Source organism: Schistocerca gregaria, chromosome 6, assembly GCF_023897955.1.
Source record: "Schistocerca gregaria isolate iqSchGreg1 chromosome 6, iqSchGreg1.2, whole genome shotgun sequence".
Lineage (NCBI taxonomy): Eukaryota > Metazoa > Arthropoda > Insecta > Orthoptera > Acrididae > Schistocerca > Schistocerca gregaria.
In genome coordinates, this window is record NC_064925.1 from 108,268,089 (window position 1) to 108,281,393 (window position 13,305).

The following is a 13,305-nucleotide window of genomic DNA, read 5'->3' on the forward strand; positions in this document are numbered from 1 at the left end:
AAAGAACGCAAGGCACAGTATGACTGGAGCATAAAAGTATCGACGGATGGCGTAGCACATAATGTAACACTGATGGTGAACCTCAAAGTAGTACACAATTAAAAACACACCTCTTGATGCACAGGAGAAACAGCACTAAACATAACACTGATGTGGTACACTGATGATGATCAAAATAGAAGATCTGCCAGGCGCTAGGAGATGAGGGAGACCTGAAGAAGGCAGGGAGGGGAAGAGATGGGGGAGATGAGTGGGGGGGCATGCTGAAGAGGGCCAGGTAGGGATGGATGTGGGAAGGAAAGAGGCAAGCATGGGGTGCATGGTCTCAGGGGAGGGGGGGATGGAGGAAAATCTGTTCTGGGAGAAGGAGGGAAGAGGAAAAAGGGGGCCCTGTGGAAGGGGGGGGGGAAGGCCAGGTTATAGTTGGAAGGAAGGGTAGATGTCACAGCGAAGTTCGTCATCCGGGAGGGGGAGGCGTTGGAAATTGCCCTGATGAAGGAGATGGAGGGTGTGGAGGTGGAGAGGCGTGGCAATGGGTGGGGGGTGGAGAGGAAGGAGGAAACCAGAGGGTGGGGGGGGGGGGGGGGAATGAAGCCTGCGGACAATGCAAAGGATGCGGAGATGTTGGAGGAACAGGAGGCGGTGGGGGAGGGGGATCAGTTTATACAGGAACCGTGTGGGGGAAGGAAGGTGGATATGGAAGGCAAGGCGGAGCGCATGGCGTTCAAGGATTTGGAGGGCCTTGTAAAAGCGGGTGGGGGCAGAGAGCCAGGCAACGCTGGCATAACAGAGGGTAGGAAGGATGAGGGATTTGTATGTGTGGAGGATGGTAGAAGGATGCGATCCCCATGTCCAGCCAGACAGGAGTTTCAGAAGGCGGGAATGGGCTTTGTGCTGGACGGTCTGGAGATGAGGGGTCCAGTTGAGGTGTCGGTCGAGGGTGAGGCCAAGGTGTTTCAGTGTGGGGGTGAGCTGGATAGGACGACCATAAAGGGTGAGGTAGAAATCATGGAGGCATAAGGAGCGAGTGGTGCGGCTTATGATGATTGCCTGGGTTTTGGAGGGGTTGAGACGGAGGAACCACTGGTTGCACCAAGTGGTGAACTGGTTAAGGTGGGCTTGGAGGGTACGTTGAGACCCTTGAAGGGTAGGATAGAGAGCCAGGAAGGCGGTGTCATCAGCATACTGGAGAAAGTGGACCGGTGGGGGTGGCTTGGGCATATCAGCTGTAGACAAGAGATAAAGGAGAGGGGAGAGGACAGAACCCTGGGGGACGCCAGCCGTGGGATAAAAAATACGGGAGTTGGTGTTGTCAGGGTGACATAGGAAGGACGGTGCGAGAGGAAGGAAGCGACCAGACGGACAAAACTGATAGGCAGGGCGTAGGTTTGTAGTTTAACGAGGAGACGGGGAGGCCATACACGGTCATAGGCATTTTGGAGGTCAAGAGAAACAAAAATGGCGGAGCGACGGGAGTTGAGCTGGAGGGACAGAAGGTGAACAAAGTTGAGGAGTTGGTCTTCAGCAGAGAAGGAGGGTCGGAAGCCACACTGGGTAAGGGGGAGGAGGTGGTGTTGAGCAAGGTGCTGATGGATACGGTGGGAGAGGATGGATTCAAAGACCTTACTGAAGATGGAGGTGAGGCAGATAGGATGATAGGAAGAGGCGTCAGAAGGGAGTTTGTTGGGTTTGAGGAATAAGAGGACGCAGGAGGTCTTCCACAGGTCAGGGTAGAAGCCAGTAGAGAGGATGACATTATAGAGATGGGTGAGGACAGTCAGGAAGGAATAGGGGCTTTCTCGAAGGTGACTGTAGGTGAACAGTCGTGACCAGGGGCCATGTTGCGTTTGGACTGGAGGATAAGTTTAATGTCTTGTGCTGTGATGGGATTGTTTATGTCAGAGGGGGGCAACTGCCCCCAGTACTGGAGACGCCTCGCGAGCTCATGGCGCCCCTTAAATGCATGTGAACAGGCAACCTTTTCCCCTTTCCCACCAGAGGGAGACACGAAAACTGCAACTGTTACAGTGGCGCCACCGCCAGAAACGGTGCTGGGTCGCGCTCTCAAAACAGCATTTTTTTACCACGGCTCAGTTCCAATCCACTGACTATGTACAAAGATGTCGGGAGGTTACCCTTTGTTATCAGACAAATGCTGGATCATTAGATCCCAAATATTTCCGACTACTAAGCCCTTGGTTTCATTCTCACCTTGTATTGTACAGTATTGTTTAGAACTGGGGACCTAGAAACGACAGAGAGGCTTCGTCCCCGCCGTAGCCCTCAGTGGTTCACAACCCCACAACAGGCTACAGCAGTCCACTCACCCCACAGCCGCTCCACACTGAACCCAGAGTTATCGTGCGTTCGGCTCCCAGTGACCCCCCTGGGAACGTCTCACACCTGACACGTGTAACCCCGATGTTTGCGCGGTAGAGTAATCATGGTGTACGCGTAGGTGGAAAAAGTGTTTGCGCAGCAATCGCCGACATATTGTAACTAAGGCGGAATAAGGAGAACCAGCCTGCATTCGCCGAGGCAGATGAAAAACCGCCATAAAAACCATCCACAGACCGGCCGTCACATCGGACCTCGACACTATTACGCCGCGCGGATTCGTGCCGGGGACCGGCACGCCTTCCCGCCCGGAAAGCAGTGCGTTACACTGCACGGCTAACCGGGAGATCTCATTCTCACCTTCCTGGGCACTGGATAGGAAGAAACAAGATCTTCAACCATCCGCCCTGCACTGACGAGTGACTGTGGATAAAAATCCTTGTCCCTAGGTTACCCACTCTAGGTGGGTCCCATAGAAATGTGCTGAGATCCTTACTGTTCATGACGTGTATTAATAATCTCGCTGACAATATAGCTTTCTCAGGAGATGTTACAGGCAAACATCAAGGCAGTTGCGAGGCGTACTGCCAGATACGCCACCTATCTTTTCGATCAGTTCTAGAACGTTAGGGAAATGCTCTCTGAGCTTAGATGAGTATTCTTGGTAGCAACATTTTTGGCGAAAAGCTATTGAGGAAGTTTTGAGGACCAGTAACTGCGTCAAACAGACGAAAAATCCTACTTCCTTCAACGTTTAGCTGCTGTAAGCAAATTACGACTCAAACAGAGGATCAATGTTCGATCGAATTTGCGACAGTATCTGTAAAGCGAGAGCGAGTGACTAACAGTGGCGTAAAGTACCCTGTGGCTTTTGGATTTTGTGTACGCCGTTGGCTCGATAGATCCTGGGGCTGAATTTTCCAGACAAGCAACAAGTCGATCTATTGATCGAACGAAGTGCTGTAATGACAATACAGGTTTTTTCCCAAAGATTAACCCGATTTTATACATGAACGAAGAACCATCCGATTTCTTACATGCGTGCATGTTGTAACATACAGCTTCAACAACGTGAAAACAATGACTTTTTCACTGAACAGATTTCCCTAAGTATTCTGACGGAAGTGTCATTGAAGAGCATGTTGAGTTTACTAAAATATAACTTTTTACTTATCTGATTGTCTTGAAGTTCACACTTGTTACTGACCAGGAGGTTACACGCATTTTAGCCCAACCATCGCGCGACGACATTCGACGTGTTAGCACAGCCGAAGTCTCCTGATCTATGATGCATTCCGCTGCTAGGAAAGCTCCTGGTCATGATGGCATTCAAAACCGTGTCCTCCAGGAGTTCACGGATAAAGCTACTGAGTTCCTAACACACATAACGAATGCCATACTAAAACACCAACACTCCCCGCCTTTTGGAAGACGGCCAAGGTCCTGATGTTCAGGAAGCCGGGGAAAGACCACAGCCTCCAACAAAATTACCGACCCATCAGCCTTCTGAACTCGCTCAGTAAGATTGTTGAGAAGGTGATTCTCAATCGCATTACTGGGCACTGCATAACAAGTGACATCCTGAGACCGGAGCAGTTCGGCTTCAGGTATCGCCACTCCACAACACAACTCTTACGGGGCGTTGAACATAGAAAACACGGCTTCAACAGAAACAAAGCGACAGGGGCCATGTTCCTGGACATCGAAAAGGTTTTCGACCGTCTATGGCAAAACGGCCTTATTCACAAACTCAGTGACGCGGGATTCCCCGACGGGCTGGTGCGTCTAATACACTCATACCTCACACACAGGAGTTTGAACACTGATGTGCAGGGAAAACACGGCATACACGCGTGAGTACCCCAGGGAAGCATCCTAGGGCCCCTACTGTTTAACCTCTACATAAACGATCTCATAACCACACACAACACAACGATGGCAATCTACGCGGATGACGCAGCCATCCTCGCGCAAGATTGGAAACCATCAAACATTACGTCACGCTTACAGACTGCACTCAGAGTGGCTGAGCCGTGAATGGAGAAATGGCGTGTTAGAGTAAACGTCGACAAGTGCGAAGCCGTTTTGTTCACCAGAAAAGAGAATCAACTGCGCAAACACCTATACTGCAGACCAATAACTTTACATGCACGCCCAACACGTTTCCGTGAGAAAGTCAAATACCTCGGTGTCTGGCTGGACAGGAAATTACTCTGGGAGGACCACATACAACACACGACCAACTGAGCAAGCGAGAGGCTCAAACAGCTCTATCCTATGCTAAACAGGCGTAGCACACTGAGTAGAAGGATGTCGAGGTCCACGTACATGACACTTATTCGACTCCTGATGACGTACGCAGCTCCTGTCTGGGGATACGCTGCGCCGTCTGCAGCTCATACAAAACAAAGTACTCAAAATCATAAGCAATGCTCCACGATACACATGCATCGCGGTCATTCACCGGGAATACCGACTTGAGACTCTCACGGAGGTAATCCACAAACTTAACCCAAGACTATACAGAAACTCCAGGCAATCGCAGAACAAGTTTATTCTGAATCTGGGGAACTACAACCATAACCATAGATGGAAACATAAAAGACCAAAAGACGTACTTGTAAGGACCTAACATCAATGGCGAAGCACACGCAAACACAACGGTAAAGGCGAGCCCATGTTAATCAGACGCCATTACTGGATATCCAGCTGGAATACACTGCTGAATAACTGGCACCACGCTGGGAAGCCGTACCGTACACTGCACGCAGACGAGATCCAGACACCCCCCACACAGTGAGATGATCTATGGTCGGTCTCCCACTACTATATAACGATCTTGATTGTTTCAGGAATGTAGAGGCTGCAGCAACTGGGATACATCACCATCGCTTGCCACGTTAATGATGCATGATACCCATACTAACAAATCAAACCTTGCATGAACTATCGCAGCTAGTAAGCCACTACTGCTCTTACGTGTGACACCCAACTCGCTTGATTAGTTCATGAGACCCAGAAAATATTAGATACGGGCTCAAGGGTAGATGCTATTTTTCTTGACTTCCGGAAGGCGTTCGATACAGTTCCGCACTGTCGCCTGATAAACAAAGTAAGAGCCTACGGAATATCACACCAGCTGTGTGGCTGGATTGAAGAGTTTCTAGCAAACAGAACACAGCATGTTGTTATCAGTGGAGAGACATCTACAGACGTTAAAGTAACCTCTGGCGTGCCACAGGGGAGTGTTATGGGACCATTGCTTTTCACAATATACACTCCTGGAAATGGAAAAAAGAACACATTGACACCGGTGTGTCAGACCCACCATACTTGCTCCGAACACTGCGAGAGGGCTGTACAAGCAATGACCACACGCACGCCACAGCGGACACACCAGGAACCGCGGTGTTGACCGTCGAATGGCGCTAGCTGCGCAGCATTTGTGCACCGCCGCCGTCAGTGTCAGCCAGTTTGCCGTGGCATACGGAGCTCCATCGCAGTCTTTAACACTGGTAGCATGCCGCGACAGCGTGGACGTGATCCGTATGTGCAGTTGACGGACTTTGAGCGAGGGCGTATAGTGGGCATGCGGGAGGCCGGGTGGACGTACCGCCGAATTGCTCAACACGTGGGGCGTGAGGTCTCCACAGTACATCGATGTTGTCGCCAGTGGTCGGCGGAAGGTGCACGTGCCCGTCGACCTGGGACCGGACCGCAGCGACGCACAGATGCACGCCAAGACCGTAGAATCCTACGCAGTGCCGTAGGGGACCGCACCGCCACTTCCCAGCAAATTAGGGACACTGTTGCTCCTGGGGTATCGGCGAGGACCATTCTCAACCGTCTCCATGAAGCTGGGCTACGGTCCCGCACACCGTTAGGCCGTCTTCCGCTCAGGCCCCAACATCGTGCAGCCCGCCTCCATGGTGTCGTGACAGGCGTGAATGGAGGGACGAATGGAGACATGTCGTCTTCAGCGATGAGAGTCGCTTCTGCCTTGGTGCCAATGATGGTCATATGCGTGTTTGGCGCCGTGCAGGTGAGCGCCACAATCAGGACTGCATACGACCGAGGCACACAGGGCCAACACCCGGCATCCTGGAGTGGGGAGCGATCTCCTACACTGGCCGTACACCTCTGGTGATCGTCGAGGGGACACTGAATAGTGCACGGTACATCCAAACCCTCATCGAACCCATCGTTCTACCATTCTTAGACCGGCAAGGGAACTTGCTGTTCCAACAGGACAATGCACGTCCGCATGTATCCCGTGCCACCCAACGTGCTCCAGAAGGCGTAAGTCAACTACCCTGGCCAGCAAGATCTCCGGATCTGTCCCCCATTGAGCATGTTTGGGAGTGGATGAAGCGTCGTCTCACGCGGTCTGCACGTCCAGCACGAACGCTGGTCCAACTGAGGCGCCAGGTGGGAATGGCATGACAAGCCGTTCCACAGGACTACATCCAGCATCTCTACGATCGTCTCCATGGGAGAATAGCAGCCTGCATTGCTGCGAAAGGTGGATATACACTGTACTAGTGCCGACATTGTGCATGCTCTGTTGCCTGTGTCTATGTGCCTGTGGTTCTGTCAGTGTGATCATGTGATGTATCTGACCCCAGGAATGTGTCAATAAAGTTTCCCCTTCCTGGGACAATGAATTCACGGTGTTCTTATTTCAATTTCCAGGAGTGTATATATAAATGACCTAGTAGATAGTGTCGGAAGTTCCATGCGGCTTTTCGCGGATGATGCTGTAGTATACAGAGAAGTTGCAGCATTAGAAAACTGTAGCGAAATGCAGGAAGATCTGCAGCGGATAGGCACTTGGTGCAGGGAGTGGCAACTGACCCTTAACATAGAGAAATGTAATGTATTGCGAATACATAGAAAGAAGGATCCTTTATTGTATGATTTTATGATAGCGGAACAAACACTGGTAGCAGTTACTTCTGTAAAATATCTGGGAGTATGAGTGCGGAACGATTTGAAGTGGAATGATCATATAAAATTAATTGTTGGTAAGGCGGGTACCAGGTTGAGATTCATTGGGAGAGCCCTTAGAAAATGTAGTCCATCAACAAAGGAGGTGGCTTACAAAACACTCGTTCGACCAGTACTTGAGTATTGTGTGAGATCCGTACCAGATCGGGTTGACGGAGGAGACAGAGAAGATCCAAAGAAGAGTGGCGCGTTTCGTCACAGGGTTATTTGGAAACCGTGACAGCGTTACGGAGATGTTTAACAAACTCAAGTGGCAGATTCTGCAAGAGAGGCGTTCTGCATCGCGGTGTAACTTGCTCGCCAGGTTTCGAGTGGGTACGTTCCTGGATGAGGTATCGAATATATTGCTTCCCCCTATTTATACCTCCCGAGGAGATCACGAATGTAAAATTAGAGAGCTTAGAGCGCGCACGGAGGCTTTCAGACAGTCGTTCTTCCGGCGAACCAAACGCGACTGGAACAGGAAAGGGAGGTAATGACAGTGGCACGTAAAGTGCCCTCCGCCACACACCGTTGGGTGGCTTGCGGAGTATAAATGTAGATGTAGATATAGATGTACTACCCATCCCACTGTCGCAGAGGTTTTTTGTTCCCACGGCACGAGCCTTGGCACTTTTTTCCTTCTGCTCTTCAAATTGCTACCCTTACTCGCGTTTCGTCCACTATCTATCACCTGATGGACCGTGTTAATGAGTAGTCTTACCCAGACGCACGGATAACATCACAGCCCAGCATCCTTTGATCCAATTACTAGATAACTAACATGTTGACGGAGGTGACAGTAGAATTTTTTTCTGGTCACCACGTTGGTGCGGGCGTGGAGGGGCCCCATCTCTAAAAAAAAATGATCACAATTTATTACTTTTATTGATTACTAGGCTTAGCTCAAGTTATTAGCCATCTTCAGATAACCGGATAAGTAAAAGCAGATTACTGGTTGCACACAATTTTTTTTTTAAATTATCTTTTGATCTGAATATGGCCAGAAACTTTAGCCAAAACTAGTAATCAAAAAAAGTAATAAATTGTGGTCTTGACCAGTAAAGGACTTTGTCTGAATCCAGTAACCGTAAAGAAATAACAAATTTTAGCAAACATGAATTTATCTGAATGTTTTCACTCATAAATGATATTTTCCATACCCATCAGTGGATTCAAATTGTGTATCACGCTTTGTCACGTAACAACATATAACAACATACAGACTTGAGGTACATTTTTCAGTTATATTTCTGGTTAAAGCTTTGATTCACCTTTCCAAAACGTTCAGCGTGTTCTCCTTTCGAGGCACGACACACGTCCAGACGACAGTCCAAATCGTTCGTACTTTTGCGAGCATGTCTGCTGGTGTCGTGCGGCTTCGGAGAGCACGTATATTTGTTGTAAAGGAGCCACAACCTCGGAGTTCTCCACAAACTCCAGGAGAACACATACAGTGAGATTGGACTAAGTTGGAAGCAAACGACGCGGTTCGAAATCTGTACGTCTTTTATAGTCGATCCATTGTTGCAGTGCATTCCCTTGACGACAGTCACGACGCACAGTTGTAGCTGAATTGCACCCACTATAAAGAAAAACGGGAAATTCCTATTACTGCTCTGTTATCGCCCTCTCTGTTCGACGTACGTTGGACAATTATCGAGCGAGAGAGCTGGAAGCACCAGGTATAGACCTACTGACAGCCAAATGAGTCGGTAACTTACAACTGGAGCCAAGGTAAACTTTCACGAAATGACACGATATTGCAATGTCTGTGTTGTTAAAGAAGAACGATGCAAAGTTTCGAAGTAATATTGTAACATATTTTTTAACAATAGTCACTGAAATATCGCATTTATCCTGCGACATAGTTCAGCGACTTTCATTTAAAATTTCTTCCCCTCTACAGGAGTTACACAATGTGCGTGCGAGTACAGGCTGTGTCACAGGAGGGACAACACAGGGTAGCTTGGGTCTGGCCATGAGTCCTGGACAATATCCAAAGCGGTAAATGTGACCGCCTGCGTAGAGCGTGAAATCCTGTTTCGAGTCCCGGCCTAGCACAAATGTACACTGCCGTTTCCCTATACAGCTGATGGTTGCTTGTGTTCGCACCTGCGAATACATTCCATGTATTCAGTTACACTTTTCGTTTCTGTGCGTGCGTGAAAAAGCACCCATTGTTTCCGTATTTATTCATGTAGAAGATATGATCAGCATCATTACTCTGTTTACTCACTGCTGGCTGTTGAGACATCATTTCTCCTTTCACTTCTTAAATACCTGCATCTTCGACTAGACTTCTCCATCCACAGCTCTTCTTAATGAAATGTGAAGAAGCAAGGCGGTATTATTCTTAGCTCTAGTCAACCATCTGCTTGATGTTCCTCCCCGTGGTCTTCTGCCCTCGATTTTGCCTTGCAAGATGGTCTTTTCTTATTTATCCCCTTCTCTTCTCAAAATATGTCATAGGAACCGGGAGCATGACTGACACAGGAAGGTGGAGCTAAGTTCTGCTATAATGGAAGCACTGGTCCCTTTTTTCTGTCCATGGTACGTGTAACATCTTCCTTCAACACCACATACCGAAGGCATCAAGACGGCTGTTGTCACTAGCTTTAACGGTATAGGTCTCGCAGTTCTACAAGAACGTACGGAACACCAGTGATTCTATCAAGCACACCATCGTTGATCATAGAATGAAGGCTTTCATTGGTTTGGATATTGCCCAGTTCTACCAGACGCTAATTAATATAACCATTGTGCCACGGCCAAGGAAGATTCACATTTTTATTTTTTTGTCTCATTTTACTGTGTCATCTCTCAGACAGCCTAAATATACACATCAACAACCTTCATATCCTTTAAGCAATCTTTATGTCGGATTTAATCTGAAGCCTGTCGATTAATAACTATTAGTTAGGCCTTTTTCCTGTTTAGACCGAAATTTAAACTAACAACTTTCATTATGGAGAACACATCACAAAGTTCTTCCTTACTTCCTGCAAAACGTAAACTGTTGATTTTCCTGAACCAGCTTAATTTCACCACCCGAGCGCCTGAAGACATACTCTGCATAGATGTTAGAGGGCTAATGTGACAGTATACAGCCTTGTCTGACGCCACTTCTCACGTCGGAAAACTCCGTGAATTCACTATCCAACTTTCTGACTGCAGTATCATTGATATAAACGCCTATTAGTGAAGATGCTAGGTGTTTTGGAATATATACTTTTGAGAAATAGGATGAATGTTATTGAAACGCACTGTTTTTCTTTCATTTGTTCCATCGATTTAGAGCCATCTGTTTAGAGTTACCAGCCGTTATGGTGGGTGTTACTCGTTACTCGTTTCCGTTGTCCACGAGGCTAAGTATCGTCCTTGCACGTCATTTTTTGGCGAAGATGAGAATAACAACTTCCGTGAAATGAGTCTGCCACACTAACTAGGCGTGCATTGTTAACCTATAGCAGCTTGAAAATTTAAATCGCATGAATACGTCTGCATAAGGCAAACTGTGCCGCAATGGTGAGTTAATAATAAAAATATATTTTGACAGCTGTAACGATAGCCGAAGCTGCGTTTGGAAGGCATGAAGAGTGATCCCGAACTCCACTGAAAAAATACGGAGCTTGTTCTGAGATATTTCTTGGGTACTTCGGCTGAAGAGAAAACTGATCTTCAAAGCCTCACTTAAGATTAATATTGGGGAATTTAGCTTTCTCAGCAAATCCGTTGACGAAATCGCCTCATGTAATCAACCTTAACTTTACGACGAGTTTCCTACCCGTTATCTCAGGCACCTGGAGATGACAAGTAGGAAAGTCGTGAAAAGGCTGTGGCACCACAACGCTAGAACTCGACTGATAAGCCGAGGAGCTTTTTGTAATGATCTATACGGTTTGTTACGCCAGTTACCGCTGTGTATGCGAAAATACTTCCACAACAGAGAAACATCCGGTGATGTGCATCCATTCTAACTGGTGTTATCCTGCTGGGAAAAAATTTCTAACTACCACTCGAAACTAGCGACAGACAAACTGAAACTCTACCCTTCACCTACAAGTTGGCGGGAAAAAAGGTAGGAGTGTAAGGTACTGTCTTTATTGTTTTTGCTGGGAAATAAGTTCAACTGACGAGATGCTGGTGTTGGACAGAGGGAAGTTTAAAAAGTGCATTACCTGTAAACATAGAATATCTTTCGCCGTTCGACAACAAAGTTCGTTACAGATGCCTGCTCGAAAACAATTCTGTAGCTCAGGTAATCGAAGCCAATACACGCTATCACAACTGGTGGGCAAAAAGTCACAGTTCTAATTACACTTCGAAATTGTCACGAAAAAAACAGCATTTGCAATGATCATAATACAGCACATGTTGTTGTTGTTGTGGTCTTCAGTCCTGAGACTGGTTTGATGCAGCTCTCCTTGCTACTCTATCCCGTGCAAGCTTCTTTATCTCCCAGTACCCACTGCAACCAACATCCTTCTGAATCTGCTTAGTGTAGTCATCTCTTGGTCTCCCTCTACGATTTTTACCCTCTGCGCTGCCCTCCAATACTAAACTGGTGATCCCTTGATGCCTCAGAACATGTCCTACCAACCGATCCCTTCTTCTGGTCAAGTTGGCCACAAACTTCTCTTCTCCCCAATCCTATTCAATACTTCCTCATTAGTTATGTGATCTACCTATCTAATCTTCATCATTCTTCTGTAGCACCACATTTCGAAAGCTTCTATTCTCTTTTTGTCCAAACTATTTATCGTCCTTGTTTCACTTCCATACATGGCTACACTCCATACAAATGCTTTCAGAAATGACTTCCTGACACTTAAATCTATACTCGATGTTAACAAATTTCTCTTCTTCAGATACGCATTCCTTGACATTGCCAGTTTACATTTTATATCCTCTCTACTTCGACCATCATCAGTTATTTTGCCCCCAAATAGCAAAACTCCTTTACTACTTTAAGTGTCTCATTTCCTAATATAATTCCTTCAGCCTCACTCGACTTAATTCGACTACATTCGATTATCCTCGTTTTGCTTTTGTTGATGTTCATCTTATATCCTCCTTTCAAGACACTGTCCATTCCGTTCAACTGCTCTTCCAAGTTCTTTGCTGTCTCTGACAGAATTACGATGTCATCGGCGAACCTCAAACATTTTATTTGTTCTTTAATACCTACTCCAATTTTTGTTTTGTTTCCTTTACTGCTTGCTCAATATACAGTTTGAAAACATCGGGGAGAGACTACAACCCTGTCTCACACCCTTCCCAACCACTGCTTCCCTTTCATGTCCCTCGACTCTTATTACTGCCATCTGGTTTTCTGTACAAATTGTAAATAGCCTTTCGCTCTCAGTATTTTACCCCTGCCACCTTTAGAATTTGAAAGAGAGCATTCCAGTCAACATTGTCAAAAGCTTTCTCTAAGTCTACAAATGCTAGAAACGTAGGTTTGCCCTTCCTTAATCTAGCTTCTAAGATAAGTCGTAGGGTCAGTATTGCCTCACGTGTTCCAACATTTCTACGGAATCCAAACTGATCTTCCCCGAGGTCGGCTTCTACTAGTTTTTCCATTCGTCTGTATGGAATTCGCGTTAGTATTTTGCAGCTGTGAGACTTATTAAACTGATAGTTCGGTACTTTTCACATCTGTCAACACCTGCTTTCTTTGGGATTGGAATTATAATATTCTTCTTGAAGTCTGAGGGTATTTCGCCTGTCTCACACATATTGCTCACTAGATGGTAGAGTATTGTCAGGACTGGCTCTCCCAAGGCCGTTATTAGTTCAAATGGAATGTTGTCTACTCCGGGGGCCTTGTTTCGACTCAGGTCTTTCAGTGCTCTGTCAAACTCTACACGCAGTGTCGTATCTCCCATTTCATCTTCATCTACATCCTCTTCCAATTCCATAATATTGTCCTCAAGCACATCGCCCGTGTATAGACCCTCTATATACTCCTTCCACCTT